The sequence below is a fragment of the Apis cerana genome, linkage group LG10 (genome assembly GCF_029169275.1).
Source record: "Apis cerana isolate GH-2021 linkage group LG10, AcerK_1.0, whole genome shotgun sequence".
In the NCBI taxonomy this organism is placed as follows: Eukaryota; Metazoa; Arthropoda; class Insecta; order Hymenoptera; family Apidae; genus Apis; species Apis cerana.
The window spans coordinates 913,087-929,884 of record NC_083861.1 but is presented as its reverse complement, the minus strand read 5'-3'; the positions used below and the strand labels follow the sequence as shown (position 1 = coordinate 929,884).

The window sequence follows — 16,798 nt, the reverse complement described above, 5'->3', positions numbered from 1 at the left end:
TTTAACATTTTTATTGATTTTAATTAGTTTGAAATAATCAGGTTGTAATTTTGGACAATTTTTTCCTTTACACACGACGATCGATTTTTTCGAGTTTGCGATAAATTTTTGGCACTGTATTGAATTGTATCTGTATGTATATTTGTGAGAGGTGTCGATATATAACTAGCGGTAATGCGCAGCTTAAAAACGGTTGATAATCATATGTAAATATTTATGTGTAATATGAGCTTGTTACAAATCTATTTTCTTCGAATAAAAACTTTTTTCAGATTCTTTTCTTTGACGTATGTAAAGTATAGAATATACAACGAAAAAATTATAATTTCGATTGTTTTATATTTTATTGCATTCCTTTCGCACTCCCTCGTATCCCTCGATCGAATGATCGAGCTCGCTATGTATGGTGATATTTATTCATGTATTTGTACAAAAGAAATGGAGGTCGCATACCGTTACGCATATTGGGAGATGAGCAAAATTTTAATAATTCAAGTTAAGAATGAAATTAAAAAATTTTTTAATAAAGTTTATTTAAACATTTTTATCAAAAATTTTTAACTAGTTACTTTTTCAGCGAATTAGTGTACATATATATTTATTAAATATAAATAGCGTAGCAATAAGTTCTCTTTAATAAATAATTCGAAAATCAAGGTTTTTTGAGTCATGTATAAAGAAAAAAGTCAAAATAATATTTTTTACAATATTTTTAAGCCAGTGACGAAAAAGTTAATCGACAGATTGTGTCCTATCCGCCTATAAAACGCAAGACTTTTTAATACATTAATTCAATTTTTCTGAAAAAAAATTCCCACACTCATCTTTACTATTTCATTTTGAAACTTAAATGAATCGACCGAAAAGGATGGCTGGTGTAGGAAGACATAAACAAGGGTCGTCTCGAATGTCGAAACGTTACTTCTCATCCTCTTCGTCTCTTCATCTCCATCTTCGTACAACTTTCGAACCCATAGAATGCTCGGGACAATAGTTTCACGTCTCGGTATGCAAATAGCGTGGGCGCTTTCGGAACGCTTGTCGGCCGTGTCAGCTTCATAATTCGCCGGAACTCGGGCGCGTTGCCTGCTCGGCCTTTGACCAACAATCTTGCCGCGGTCTCGAGACTCTCGAACCAGCGACAACGTCTCCTTCTCGCGTGCCACCGCTTCCTTACCTCGAATTCAAACCCGTCCTCTCCGTGCTTTTGTGCACTGGATCTCTACCACAAGGGACAAATCTAATCTCGCCTGGGAAGGAAGTTTTAATTGCACGCGTAGAGAGGATTCGAACTCTTGGACGGGATGATCACCACCTTCACTTTTCCAGACACCGCAAATGGAAATTACCGGATGGATAATTGTGTTCCCGTTTTGAGATTTGAGATTTCGTTGCAGCCATCGTTTTTTTTTTTTTGGATTTCTAGATGTTTCGCATCGATTATTGGCTAAAAAAAGATTCTTCGTCTAAATATCTATATTTCGTGTTTTATGTTTGTTATTTTCTCTCTTGTGTTTTTTTTCTTTTTTCTTTTAAATCGATTCAAATGGTAGATTTTAATTTTGCACTTAATCTTTGTACGAATAATAAATTTATATGTATTGTATATTTTTTGTAGATATGTTTTCTATGTTTCTAATTAATTATACAATATTCTATGAAATATAACACTAGTGCCTTTGATTTGTGTATTGATAATCTTATTTAAAATTGTATCATATACAATTAATAAATAGTTTATTTTTAAAGACAAAAGATAAGCCGTTGATAATTGTTTTACTGGGAGATAAAGAAAGATTGGTTTGCTTAGTAATAATTACGATACTAATTAAACTCGTTAAATTTAAAAAAAAATTTATCTCTTTATCTCTTTCTATGCAAATTCATTTTCCAATCTGTCTATATTTTTCTATCACAAAAGAGCCATAGAATTTCTTATACTTATAGAACACATTTTTACTATAAAAAATACTTATAACGAATTAATTCTAATCGCACAATTCAATTCCTTCTTTCAATTTCCCGTTCATTCATAGAAGCATAAGAGACCCAATTGAAAACCAGATGCATCCAAAGACGATGCATCCTTTTCAACGCAGTTTGTTTCGTTTAAAATAAAGAGGCCATCTCCCTATTTATAGCTTGCCACGGTTGACCAACGCGTCAACGCCACGCAAATAAATCTTCGATCATCCCTCGAGAGGACTCTGATCAGCCATCTCCTTTCTCTTCGACACATTCGCTCCAACTCTCCCTCTGAAAGTTCTTGCCATTTATACCGATAGAAAAGTGATAAAACTAAACTAAAAAAAGGAAAAAAAAGTATTCGCGCGGAAAAGAAGTCTTGAAGCTCTCCACGTCGAACAGATATAAGTTTCTCCCTCTCCCCCTTTCTCTGTTTCTTTTCGCGTATCGAGGCATTCTTATTCCCGATTCTTTCGAGCGGATCGAATAAAAAGGTAGAAAAAGGCGGGTGAAGGAAACTCGAGAACGAGTCTCTTTCTATTTGGGTCGTGGAGCGTGTCAGTGGGTCACTTTTCCGCGCTTTGCTTTTGTCGGGGTAAACCGGCACGTGACCCGTTTATCCGCGTACGCGTCACCGGTTTCGAGCGATTCCTGGCAACTGTCCAGCTCGATTAACGCGTAAATCAGGAATTGATACCCCAGTTCGTCGCGACGTCTCTCCAGGGAACTATCCAGCCTCTCCGGAGACTGTGATTTACTGCATCGTCCCATGATCGGATTAAACGTTTAGTAGGTATATCGGTGGTGCTGTCGATACGCTTTGGCTTTGCAGAGACCTGTCCCTTGTGCACGCTCGCGATAATTTCGTTTTCTGCTTAATTTGATACTGTTGTATTTATTCATCGTGTATCGTGAACAGGGACATGAACACGCGCAGAATGTTAATATATTCGTGGTGGGTGTTAATATATCTTTGGAGAGTTGATTCGAGGGGTTAAACCAGACGCAAAATTTCCTGTGCAAAAATGTTGATTCAGATTCATTTATTATAGAGTTACAATTAATTTAAATTTGCATTAGATGAAACGAAGCGGAGAGAAGCGGACGCGCAAGGATAAAAAGTATTTTTTTGTAAATATAAGAATTTATAAAATTTATTAATTATTTTAAACAAATTTATCTCTTATAATGGTTAAAAGTTAAAAATTATTATTTATATTATAACTGTATTGTTTTTCTTAATTTAATGAAATTTGTGATGGAATCAAATATATCAGATATGCGTATTTCGTTTATATAAATTTAATTTTAATATTATTTATATTTTTGGAATTTTATTGTATTAAATAATTCAATATAAATAATTAAATATTTTCCATTTTTATTCTCAATTTCGAAATTTATTTTATAAAGTTCAATTTTTTTTTGTATTATTAGAAAAGATAAAATTTCAATTTTAACATAAAAATGTATACAATATAGATTATATGTATATATATATAGATAACTGCAACAATTTTTACTATTATTGATGCAACATGATGTTTTTCCGAATGCAAAAATTTAAAATAAATAAACATAATTATAATCATAAACATAAAATTTTTTTTTGTACAACTGTATTCAAAAATAATATTCAAGAATAATATCGATATGTTTAAATATAAATTAGCATAAATATATAATAAAATAATAAAATAGTAAAAATTGTAATAAGTTTATCTATATATATTATTTTTATCTTTATAATAATTAAATTTTATTAATTATTTGTTTTGCTCTTTAAAAATATTTTGATGATTATAGGTATAAAAATTTAATAGGAATAAGAAAATCTTTATCAAGTTTGTCTTTAAAAAAATAAATTTAATCATCAAAGATTTATGAAATATTATTTGCAGTGAAACTAGTTATTCAGATTACTACGAAATATATGCATTTACTTACTTACTACTTTTAATCTTCGTGTTAAATATTTTTTTGAATTTTTTTTTCTTTTATCGATTATTTTCAGATATATTACCTATTACTATTTTCATCAGTGTGTTAGATTGAAAAATTAAAACATTAGAAAACTATCTATTACGAATGAGAATGAGTTTAATCTGAAAATAATCAGTCTTGTACTTTAAAAAAATTGAATTGACATCGTATTTCTCTTACACGATCTGCATCGATCTTCCACGCATTTACATTACTGATTTACAATCACGATTGCTATCACGGATAACTAGATTTATAGATAGAACAGTAATCTATTCTTGTTTCGTTTATATTTCACATTTTATATCAGAAAAGTTTTATTTCGCTCATTTTTCCTTCATTTTTTTTTCCTCTCTTTAAGAAATACGTAAAATCTTTAATGTGTCAGTGTAAGTTGACCGTACATTTTTATTTGTAACCCTGAACGCTTCTGACGTACACGTGCGATAGAACACTTTAATCTACAAATGGATGAGTCTGTAAAGTGCATTTAAGATCTAAAATATTCATTGGTGGGAATCGACGGAGGTTGAGAGAAATGCAATGGAAGGGCGAAATAAAACTCATTGGATAAAGGCATCGGGAGTAATTGAACTCTTCGAAACCACTCGAGGTAAGGTTTTCTAAGTACAATTAAGAGAAGCACGTGCAGGCCTTGAAATCTTCCTGACGTCAGATTCTCCCTCTTTTTCCTCAAACTTGATTTGTCTAAATACAAAATCAACATTATCTTGCAGAACAAATATTATTTTACGATTGATTGGTACAATTGATTGGTAATTCATTCGTACGTCGATTCGATTGACTCATCGAGTCTGATAATTCTATCGATATCGAATACGTGATTTTTCTTCATGAAAGTCTTTCCTCCATACTTAAAATACATATACAGAAGAATTATTGAAAAAGTATTATAGAATGAATTATTTCAAAATTTTAAGAAACTCTCGAAGTGAAAATAGAAAAATTCTATTTTGAAAAACTTTATTTCTTAAAAATTTTTCATTATTGTACCATAAGACGTCAAAAACGTAATAAATATGAGTTTTATATTTTCAATCATTTTCGAGGGATATTTAAATTTCTTGCCAAAACAAAACATTTTATTGATGCGAAACATCGATAATTATTTAAAATTTTATTATCGATTTACGTGACTTTTGAATATATCGTAGAAATCAATATTTTGAATATTTTTCTATATATGTAATTCGATCTTAGTTTTCGAAATAAAAGAAAAAAAAAGAGATTGCTGCTATTTTATAGAATTTATACATTCAACAGCGTGTGTGTAAGCATATAACAGTCACTTATCTTTTGTAAACATATCGCGGTGACAGGCGACTAATACGTATAACGGGTGAACCAATCAAAAACTTACTTGCTCAAGAATTATGATAGGCTTGAAATATCTCAGTCTTGATACATTCGACGAATTAGAATTCTAGTAAATATACGTACTTAATTGAATAAAAATATCTAAATTTAAAATAGATTAATAATATTTTCAAAATCATTGGATTTGGTTAGGCAATGATTATCATTTTGATAAATTATTTTATTGTATTGATTTGTAATTTAAAGTAACGTTAAAGATATTTAATTATACTTGGATTTATTTTAAATTTAGTTTTACTAATTTATTGTAACAAATGTATTATATTTAAATGCATTATCTAATATATTATTAATAATATCCCTCGGATCTAAGCTAAGCTTAGTATGGGATTGAGATATTTGAAGTCAAAATGAAGATTATAAGAAAATAACTTTTACATTGCTTTATCCGTATATATATTTAATGCTGACTACTGATATTCGAGAAACAGTAAATAATCACGTACTTACGCACACGTTATTACGGATATATATATACGTATTAATTTATATAATACGACGAAATTCTAGGAATAGTATCTTTTTTGCAAATATCTCGAAATATTGTTCAAAATATTTTACAATATTTAGAAAAAAATCAAAATATCTTTCACGTGATCGCCTCTCCTTCTTTCATCAGAATTATCGGCTTGCATGCTCTAAACGAATCTAGACAAAACATTTCGTAATTTTATCACTAATAGTTGACACGAGTTCGTTCATTTGATATCATTCGTAAAAATCTCTATCCTCGATCGTTTTAATGACGATTCACGATCGAACAATTCACGAATTTATTTTATCGCGGCAAACCGAAACGGGATGGGCGAACGAGATCACGCGTAATAACGCGTCGATCGATCAGATCGATGCATAAGTCGCGGCAATTGGTAGCAGCGGTTGCTTGTAATCCTACGAGGATGAGCCAAAGTCACGGGGATGTGATTCACGCGCGTACGACGTGAACGGATTAAACTTAACGGTCCCCCGATGGCAAATACCGACTGGCTTCGTATATATACCAGCGCAGAAGTTACACCCTGGACGAGACGATCCAGCAGTGTTATCTGCGTTCCACTTTGTAGACGTCGTCGATATCTTGCCTCCCTCGGTCCAGCATTGGGGATTGCCAGCGATCACAGAGAATTTCCCCCGACTGTTGATGATGGCGGACATCCTTGATTTCATGACTCGCATAATGTGAGTTACAACATTGTGTCGCAGCAAGATTATCGGTAAAAGGTTATTAATTCAATTCGTGTATTTCTTTTTGTAGAAATTAACCCATGTTAATCTTTTAAAAGAAAGAATAATGATTCTGATGATTGTTAGAATTTCTTTTTATTATAAATATATATAAATATTTTATAAAAAAGAAACATTTTTAACATTTTTGTTATGGTATAAGTAATTTGAAATGAAATAATATTGCAATTCATTTTCGTTTTATAAGATTAAAAAAACAGATGATAAAATTTTCTCTTATAATTACAACGTAAAAATACTCGTTTTATGTAAAATTTTTGAATTCATCTTCGATATTTCGAATCATTAACATGTCATTAAAACTTAAAATTTCATGTTAATCTCGAAATTATCGCAAAGTTGACACGAAATCATAATAACTAAATTAAATAATTTTGATATTTTCATCATTTTTGCAAATTAATGTTTCATTCATTTATCGGTTAAATCGAAAACATCAAAATTATGATTTATCCAAATATTCGTTGATTAAGAAATTATTCATTCCTATTAGTTAATTAAATAACAGTAGTAGTTTTTCAAATACCTCGATACTCCAACTATATTAATCAATTCCAATTTCTTCTTTTTTCGAATCTTATCGCTAATCGTTCACACGAACCCCCAATTTCCCCTCCTCCCCCTTGTCCCTTAGACGCAAAACCGACACAGTCCGGCCCAGCGCAACAGGGCGATCATTCAGGTGGTCGAAACAGAAAAATCGCGCAAATCGACAGGCCATCGAAGGATTTTGATTGATCGTATTACCTCGTCAAAACGCGACAAGAGTGGAAACCGGCCTGGCAAATGTACCTAACGATGTACAGGACCAAGCCGATTAATCTGCACGTCACGTGCGTGTCTCCCCGCTAATACTATAACGCGGCAAAGCACATCAAAGTGGTTCCACGCGATTTTACAACCATACCGGCCAATTCAATCCGCCTTACTTATTCACATAGAGACTACAATAACGTATCATACCGAATTACAAGGATAATTTTCACTTGTGAATGGAATGATGAACACGTAAAAACTTGATCAAACCTCAAGTTTTCAATTCTCTCTATAATTTAAAACCTATTCGATCCTCGTTCCTCTTCATGGCTGATATATGGATAGATACATTCAGTTGAAATCAGATATTTCTTCGACATCAAAAGTATCGATTCGTAACTGTGTATTATTTTTTCCCCAGATTTCTTTTGGTAATTAATAGACGACGAGACTAATCTGAATTGTCGACACGCGTCGACGCTTGACAACGCTTCGAAACTCGATTCCATCAGACGAAACCACCCCCTTTCTTGACCAGACACGTGGGGGGCGAGATTACGAGATCCAGACGCGCATCCCGGTACAAGTTTTAATGGAAGACTCACGAAAATCGATCCCCCGGGTGTGCACACCATTAACAGGTCTGAGGCTCTCTGGCGGAGGTGGATGAACGTGTGCTGCGTGGTAACGAGGTGCCGATAGCTATCGAGAGCCAGACGTACGCTCGTTAATGCGCGATTAAAACGAGATCGTTGGAAGTCCAATGCGAAATAGTTATTTGCTCAAGAATCGTCCACGTTATAGAGATGATAATTGGGATGATTTCGATCACGGTATGGAACATCGGGCGATCGTCTTGGAGGCTACGTATGCTCGCCACGTAGGCTAATTACGATTGATTAAAGTCTTTGATTATAGGTTGCCGGCATGATAAGCGTTTATTCGATGCTAATATAAGCGACTCTCCGTCAGGCCTTTGTCATTCACCGTTTCGTATTCACGTGGCTTGGATTGGAGATTTTCGTTGATTTTTGTTGTTCGTTGAACGGCCACATAGTAAGAAAACTTGTTTTTTCTTTTTTAGATGGCTTTATCTCATTTTATGCAAGATGATAGATTTTACGAGTAACGAGTTTTTGCATTTAATATGAATATAAATGATATACGTATACGTTTGTTTTTTGTGCGTAGATTAAGTGATGAAAAAAAAAACTTTTGAATATTAAAGACATAATTATAAACTGGATTATATTCTTCTTAACTGTTACATTATAGCGATAATATCGTTAACTCGCAATTAATGCAAATCCTCGAGCAATTGAAACTTGCTGGAAAAATGTTAAACTGAGAAATTTAGAATTGCAAATATCGAAATAAATTTTCTCAATTGTTGAAAATGTATCGATAGAACAAATGGTGCAATTGTAATGGAATAGATCTATTTTTTTGAATAATTATCGAATCGTCAAAGAACGATATTCATAAACTAAATGAAATTTTCTTTTGACGTTCTAACGAATGATATTTTATAACTCATAATTACATTTATGAAACTTACAATATAATAATTTGCATATAATGAAATTTAGCCGATTCTCTTTTAGTTTGTAATGTCTTGATATTCGCTGATTATATAAGTTTTTTGTAATATTATATAATATAATGTTATATAAATATAATCTCATACGATAAAGTTTTCAAAGTATAATAATTTTCTTTATAGCTGTTATTAGAATAAATGTTAGTTATTTGCCACTCTGATACCGTGTCGGATACAAAATGTTGAAATATCACGCGCAATTTGTGTTTGTTAATCCTTGCCGCTTAAGAATTGAAACCAGACTTGGAGTTTAAATTAAACTTCATTAGAAATACAATCTGCTTGAATCTGTACCTTAATCCGTGTCATGAAAGAGACTCGATATTACGAGACTAAGGATTAAGAATTGTGGTGCTTACTTATAATTAGATGGAAATTATATATAAAGTGTTTCAAAATAATCAAATTTTTTAACGTTGAAGCGTTATAACGTACAGCCAGTCACGAAAGTCTTAGTACACGTTACGAGAATTTAATTAAAATAATTCATAATTATGTCATTTAAAATCAACAATAATTATGAATATATTAGCAATTTTTTTATTAGTGGAATATCACTTCGAGATAGAATATTTTATATAAAATATTTAGGATTTAATATTCTCATCGTGTTGTAAAAAATAAAATTTTGATCGAAATCAAAACTTATATGAATATAAACTTTTATAACTCGTTGAAAACAAATATCAATGAATACAATTATTAAACTGGTGTTATTTATTAGATATAAGAAAACCAGAAAAATGCGCGATAATGTGGAAAAATACATCCATGAAGTAATCATAAATCGTTTGAATGGTTTGAAAATATGCATCGAATAAATTTAAAAAGAACTACTCGACGTTCTATCACGGATCGATAATAGGCGATTGACTCGAGCCTTTCGTGTTTACCGTCTCATCGAAATCATTACGTCGTACCGTCGTGTTGACCTATTCGTCGAACTTCCGACGGTCATTTGCCCGGGTTCTCGATCGATACTCGATCTCTCTCTTCTCCACAGATCTTTCCATCTTCCCCTCTCTTTCCCCCTCGGAACCACGCTCGCTCATTTCCACCCGTTTCCCTTCTTTTTTCCTCTGGCGCGAAGCCGGACTGGTTCCCTCGGCCTCTCCTCGTTGATATATATTCTCGACGTTGGCATCGATCAGCCGCCACTTTATCACGATAAAACGTGCACGCCACGCTTTATCGCCGTGCTGCATTATGGCGATACATCAGCGCGTGGTTTTGCCGGCATCAATTGCCATTCAAATCGGCGCCAATCCTCGATGACTGTCGTTGCTGATGACGCTGAAAAGTTGAAGGGGTTGCTCGATTTTTCGTACATTTGATAGAGGGGTAATTAAGTGTGTCCTGCATGATTTGAGCAATAATACGTATGCACGCTTCTGTTTCATCAATCTTAACGTAACGGCAATTTATTATTGTGATATTCTTGAAAATGTAAAATTAAAATTCTGTATAAATTTTTTGGAAATTTAAAATATAACGAAATCTGTCTACGCGTTTAAAAAATTAAAACTTGATCGCGTGAAAATTATAGCAGAGGAAAAGATCGATAAATTTACGTAACGAAATAATAATTAGAATAATTCGCGTAACAAAGTAATGGGAATCGGGTTTTTGTTGAATTTCCAAGAGAGTGAGAAAATTACACGTGCCAAAACCAAATGAAGTTTTAATAATATAAAATTGATCGAGAGATATTTTGAATTTCAAAATTGCTCTTTAGTGAGAAACAATATATCTTTACATCGAATCGTGAATATGAATTCTATTAAAAATTAATCGAATATTCTCCGCATTAAAAAAGATTAAATATTAAAACCAATTATTAAAAACAATAATAAAATTAATATTATAAAAAATCTCTCCATGTCGCGCAACTTCACAAATTTAAAGAAAAAAAATTTTTTTAAATCCATCCAATATGTCGTAAAAGCGTGTAATGTGAGCATGCAGTCGCATTATACAAAAGATGCATAATGGGAAACGTAACTGATTACTTGAAGGGCGTGGAACGATGCGTCAACTGGAGCTGCAAGTTCGAGAAATAGAGAAAAGGGGACAATGGTAGATGCATCTTTTATTTGCGCGCAACGTGTGTCAAGGCTAACTTCTTTCGAGCGCCTCTTCTCTCGTGTCCCGCTTCGACAAAGCGACCGGGGAGTTTTTTACGTTACAGGAGAGGAAGAAGCGTGGTCGACATTGCAGGGACATAGCTACGTGTACAACGTGTGTCCAATGCATAAAAGACACGTGCAAATTAGCTGAACAGCCTCGTGACTGGCTCTTATCCGCATCGAGTTCGCGAACGTTTCCTTAAAGCGAACTATTCTCGCTGAAAGTGGTTGGGCAAACAGCTTACGAGGTAGGAAACCGGTCGTTAAACGGTATTCAAGCGTAATACACCTCATGTTTTAGACATTTTTCCATTGGCGGTTTAAACTTGATAGATTTGCTTCGACAGTTTTTTAACAGATTGTTATTCTTGATACGTGCCAGAAGATATTTTGTTAATGATGGTTTATTTCTCTTTTTCAATCAAATTTTTATATTACGGTTAATTTGCTATTAATATTATTCTGTAGTATAGTATCATGTACATACGTTGTTATACGTCTGTTATTATTAAGCTTATAAGAGATTTAATAGTTTTGATAATTTAAGATTGATTTGCTTTGGAAGTTTTAAAAAATCGTAGTTCTTATGTATTATGGGATAAGTATTTGATTGATAGTGATGATTTCTTTTTCTGCATTTGTGTTTGAAATCTATCTATGTGAACTACTTACTTTAAAATTTTCATATTGTGATTCCTTATGGTTATTATACTATGGTATTATACAATATTATATGCCTGTTATTATTAGATTTATTGGGCTCTTTTGCAAGATAAATGAATAGTTTATATAAATATTTCATTGTACATATGATATATAGGTTTTTTTTTTCTTTGAAAATGTTATGAATAAAAGTTTGGAAACAATAAAGAATTTCAAGAAAAATTATTGAAAATCATGATTAAATTTATTTATTACAGAGCTTAGAAAATTTTAAATAGATACAAATTAAAATTAAATTTTTGATCGATTAAAAGAATCATCTTTTTTTTTAAATATTTTTCTCTATATGAATTTATTGAAAGACAAATATATTCGAGTAACTAGAGTTATATATGATAAGATATTTGAATATATAATATTATATATTTTCTTATTTCCCTTATATAGTTTTTGTCATATGTTAAAAATTTAAAAACAATTTTGCAAATATAACACCTAATGAATTTTTTACTTATTTTACATCAGATATAATGTATATTTCTTATATTATGTTACATTATATTATATAAATGAAGTGATATTTGATAGTTGAATTAAAATTCAATATCATAATCAGACATTTTTACACACAAACAAATTTTAAATATTTTATTTAATATTTTTATTGTCTTGACCTAAAATTGTTGTCAATATCAATAATTATTTGATTAAATTTATAAACATTTACGAATTGTATTATTTATTATTTTATGCAAAAATATGATAAGAGAAGAATGACTTCCAAACTTTTGAACTGCATCCTATATCTATTAAGTTTTGTTAACTTATCGCATCAATCATTTGTTTCTTATTAGATAATCCTTTGAAACGTAATAATTCCTCAAATTCGGTCGAGAATTCTACACTGTGCTATACACAATTCGATTCAAAAGCCAAGCTCCTCTACCGAACTATCCTCATGAAACCTTAATGACCCTTCACACTTTACCTCAGCCCCAACGCGTTCAATTTTCTCGGTTGAACGGTCTGTTCGTTTTCGTATATACCGGTTTATACATTAAAACGAGAGAGACAGGGAAGCACACGCAGAAACGTAATCCGTTTATTGCGAAATCCGCGCACGCGATGTGGATCCTTGCGAATCGGGTTATCGGATGAACATTCCGCGGTTGGGAGTTGCAATTCGCCGACGTGCCGCCTATATATAAACGTTTATAATAGTATCTTCGAGCTATTGTTTAAAATACTGTACCGTGCGGTTAAACAGAAACTACTGTCACTGTTCTCTCTCTCTCTCTCTTTCAATAATCGTTTGATCCAATTTACGGAAGAAAGAGGGAAATAGAGAGAGGAGAAAAAGCAACTCTAGTCGTTCGAGATTAAAAAAAAAAAAGAAAATATTCGAACAATTTGAAAAAGGTGATTTTCACCGTCACACAGTTCCACTCCTGTGTGTGACGATACGAACGTTTCAAGCTTGGCTAATTACCTTAATCGAAATTCACTGATCCGAGATTCACGGAGTTTTGAGGGGAGAGAGAGAGAGAGAAAAAAAGTTCTATTTCGTATAAACACGTTTAAGTGCACCGCATTGTTGGACAGACCGTCGTTTAACCATCGCAATTCGATCGTAATTACCGTTCGCCAAACGAATTCGCGTTAGTACCATTCCTAATAGGATTTTATTGAATCGAAACGTTCGCGTCCATTTCAATTTTTCTTCTCTGTCCTCTTTTCGTTCCCCCTTTTCCCCCTTCCTCACCTGTTTTTTTTCCCCACTGACCCCCTTTTCCATTATTCTCATCTTTTTGCCCATTTTCCATTCTTTCTTTCTTTCTCTCTCTCTCTCGCTTTTTTTTTATTCTTTTCTCACTGTCATTTTTTTTTCTATATCTTTGTCTCTCTCTCTCTCTCTCTCTCTCTCTCTCTCTCTCTCTCTCGTTCTACGTTCTTTTTCTCTTGCACAAGTTTTACCACCCGCTGGATACTCGCAAATATTTACCCTGCTCGCTGAACCGATGCGGGCAAATCGAGGTGGTCCCGGTGTTTAATAATAATGCCACGCGAAACGTCGACGTCATATAAACGACGGGATTCGATGGATCGACTCGTACCATGACGTACATCCCTTGTTCCATGCTGAATGGACACGCTTCGAGATTTTTATTTTTTCCCCACGGTGAAATAGGGAAATCCTCTTTTTCCCCTTTTCTTTTTTTCTCTTTTTAAGAGAGGAAAAATAGTGGAGAGCGTTACGGCGTTTATTCTGTACTTAGCAAAGAATAAAATATATTAAGCGCTTCTTACTTCTATAAAAGTATCAAACTTTGTTATTTTTAACTTCAACGATAAACTGTACGAAACTTTCTCGTAGTATTGTCTCGGGAAACATGGTTTTTAAATTATATTAATTCTCCGATAAAAGAGTGCATGTCAAATTTGAATTCATGGTTTTTCGAATAATTAGATTACTCGAGATTTTAAAATAAGAAATTATTGTTAATTCGAGGAAAATGTTATAAATGTCGTTAAAAATTATTATTTTTTGCCAATCAATTTTATATTTACATTTCTCGATGCAAGACAAAATTAAATGGAGTTGTGCGGAATATAAATTACGAAAAAGAACAAAAAAAAAAACGAGAACAAAATATATATAATAATTTCCTATTCCGTGGTAGTATTAGCAAAGCTTTCTGAAATAACGCATCCGTGAAATTGCATCCTGTTAAATCTTCAATACCGATGCAACATGTTTATAAAAGGCAATGTTTTGACGCATGAATGTTTAAGAGCAATCACGATTACCGGCGAGGTCCGTGTATTTTACGGGAGCCGCGTACAAATAGAATATCCCAAATAAACGAAGCCGGTGTATGCTCAAATTGTAGGGGTAATTACCATTCGATCGCGCGTATATAATAATAAAAAATTAAAAATCGTCATCGAACGTTCATCATCGGCGTGTGTGCACATCGGACCGTATTTTTGCAATCCCGGAATTTCATAGAATTGCCTCGTAAATCGCGATTAAATATTCATTCTTAAATTGCCCCCGGCCTCGCGCTATCATTTTCGCTCCGCAGACGATGAATTATGCTTTCGACTAAAATAAATGCACCGCTTCTAAATCACCCTTGTAAAATTACTCTCTGTGTGCCACCGCGTTTCGTATATGGAGGGATTTTTAGTTTTCTGCGTCGCTTCGTATCGAATTTTAAATTTTCACCAAAGTTTGATATTTACTGAATTTATCCTTTAATGCGAATTTATAAATGAAAAGTTGTAAATATATATATATATGTATTTATAAACGTGAAGTATATGAATTTTGCGAATTTTCGAGTTAGAGGATTTTGCGAATCTTGCGTGGGAAGGGGCGTAATGTTTGACTTCGTCATTAGTCACAGTCAACACCACCTTCCATTTTTCTTCGCTTTCCGCGGTGCTATTGTTTTTTCTTGGTATTATGCATTATTAAAATTGTAAAATTTAAATCTGTATCGAAAGAAACAACATTGGAAATATAATTAGATGATTAGTTGAAGAATTGTATTAATAATTTTAATTTTTAATCGTATCAATTTTCGAGAATAGTTTTAGAAAATTATTGTGCAAATAATATATCATCGGATATCTACATTATTAAATATAATTTTAATAAGTTTTTTCTCTCGAATATTTCATCAACTTTCTAAATATTCCAAAAAATAATGAAAAATTATGGAAGGTTGAGAATAGAATAGAATAGAAATAATAATTTCACATTATTTACTCAATATTGAAATCGAAGAATATATGAACGAATTTTATAACTTTTCTAAATATAAAGTTCAAGTCAAAATAATTTCTACGTGATATAATATGCCATTGCGATTCTCCATATTTTCAAAAATTGTCTATTTTTGAAATTCGAAACAATTTGCATAAGCGGCAAAGGAGTTATTAATAGCGATCCACTGTATTTGCCAATATACATACGTGTATCGTCACAGTTTCCTGATTTCACCGTTCTCGCGGTTGCATTATATTTATTGCCTTTCGCTCTATATTTAGTATCAGTGGTCGTGGCACGCCCGTCATCGGTATCGTTAACCAACTTACAAAATCTTCCGTTCTTTTTTTCAATCATCTCTGTTCAAAACTCGAGTCTCGTCGACAGGGAGGTTTTTAATTAATTCTTAATGATCACTAATTAAATTTCAAACTGTTGACGGGCCACTAGGTGTTCGAAAATGTTTTTCAATTAAGTTTTAAGGGGTATCCTACCCCTGGCGAGTACCTCGAATGGAATATCATAAAACGGCTTTTTAATTAAATTTCATGAGCTCCTTTCTTTTTTTAAGGGAGGTTGAGGGAGGAACAGATTGAAATGACGTTTTACTTTATTCGTATATAAATGTATTGTGCATAGATGTGCATACTAATTGCCTTTAACTCGTAAAATTTAGTAACTATAATTCGCACTTGGACAAAATTTCAAAATATATTAATATATTTGCGTACATATAGAAATAGTTTTATATAAAGTAATTATTTTAATTTCCATCTTTATTTGATCTTGACAATATTTGAATAATTTTGAGCAAAGACACGTTTCTCTTAAAATCCATTTTAACCTGTTATATATTTATATAATATATTTGATGATAATTGGTCGATCATTTTCCGAATAGAACATTTAAAAAATTTTTTCACTATAATTAACTATAATGTTATTTATTGTTTATTATCTTTTAAAGTATGAATTGAATATTATTGTTGTATTTATTTTTCAATTATATATTATATGCGTATTATCTTGCTGAAAGAAAGATTTAAAATCTAATTTGTTTTTTGAAGAAGTATCGTTGAAAAGAAGCGGCAATTCAAATTCTAAAAACTGCTGTGAAGTATTGTCTGAAATGTTTATAATATAATTTTTCAATATTTCGATAATTAATCATTTCTGCAATATTGTTTTATTATTACAATGATAAAAGATATAAAAAAGGGATATAAATTGCAAAATGAAAATACACTATTGCATCTGTAAAAAAAAAATAATCATGAATACGTTCTA

General features: G+C 32.1%; 1 protein-coding gene across 4 annotated transcripts in view; it reads left to right on the top strand.

Moving 5' to 3' along the window:
* The window catches only part of LOC108003750 (bifunctional heparan sulfate N-deacetylase/N-sulfotransferase), a 395,004-nt gene that overhangs the window by 241,596 nt on the left and 136,610 nt on the right, over positions 1-16,798 (top strand). Inside the window, exons 1-3 of one of the 4 annotated variants that reach the window (XM_062080020.1) lie at positions 6,382-6,567; positions 7,769-8,180; positions 8,266-8,403. The exons of the other annotated variants lie outside the window; for them this stretch is intronic. The gene's annotated coding sequence lies outside the window, so the exon portion shown is untranslated. Of the gene's footprint in view, positions 1-6,381; positions 6,568-7,768; positions 8,181-8,265; positions 8,404-16,798 lie in introns of those variants that run through there. 4 annotated transcript variants of the gene reach the window in all.